This window comes from Bison bison, unplaced genomic scaffold (assembly GCF_000754665.1).
Source record: "Bison bison bison isolate TAMUID 2011002044 unplaced genomic scaffold, Bison_UMD1.0 scf7180017859194, whole genome shotgun sequence".
NCBI lineage: Eukaryota > Metazoa > Chordata > Mammalia > Artiodactyla > Bovidae > Bison > Bison bison.
In genome coordinates, this window is record NW_011489766.1 from 9006 (window position 1) to 10036 (window position 1031).

Below are 1031 nucleotides of genomic sequence, written 5' to 3' on the forward strand. Positions count from 1 at the left end.
TGGGCTTTTGCTAGTTGCAGCTAGTGGGGGCTACTCTCTGGTTATGATGTGTAGGCTTCTCATTGCAATGGCTTCTTCTCAGGCGAGTGGGCTCAGTACTTGTGGCACACAAGCTTAGTAGCATCATGGCATGTGGGGTCTTCCTGGACCAGGGATTGAACGCATATCCTCTGCATTGGTAGGTGTATTCTTAACCATTGCACTACCAGGGAAGTCCAATACTTTAAAAATTCTGGACCTGGAGACCAAACTTCCTCAAAAATGGCTGGACTTTCCCTTGTATTTTTTTCATATCTCAATATTTATTCAAAAATATATGTGCTGAGCTGAAGAGGAGTATGAAAAAGTTGGCTTAAAACTCAACATTCATAAAACTAAGATCATGGAATCCTGTCCCATCATTTCATGGCAAATAGATGGGGAAACTACGGCAACAGTAAGAGACTTTATTTTGGGAGCTCCAAAATCACTGCAGATGATGACTGCAGCCATGAAATTAAAAGATGCTTGTTTCTTGCAAGAAAAGTTATGACCAACCTAGAAAGCATATTAAAAAGCAGAGACATTACTTTGCCAACAAAGATCCATCTAGTCAAAGTTATGGTTTCTCCAGTAGTCATGTATGGATGTGAGAGTTGGACTATAAAGAAAGCTGAGCGCTGAAGAACTGATGCTTTTCTGTGGTACATATACACAATGGAATATTACTCAGCTATTAAAAAGAATGCATTTGAATCCGTTCTAATGAGGTGGATGAAACTGGAGCCTATTATACATAGTGAAGTAAGTCAGAAAAAAAAACACCAATACAGTATATTAAGACATATATAGAGAGAATTTAGAAAGATAGTAATGATGACCCTATCTGTGAGATAGCAAAAGAGACCCAGATGTAAAGAACAGACTTTTGGACTCTGTGGGAGAAGGCAAGGATGGGATGATTTGAGAGAATAGCACTGAATCATGTATATTATTATATTGGAAACAGATCACTAGTCCAGGTTCGATGCATGAGACAAGGTGCTCAAGGC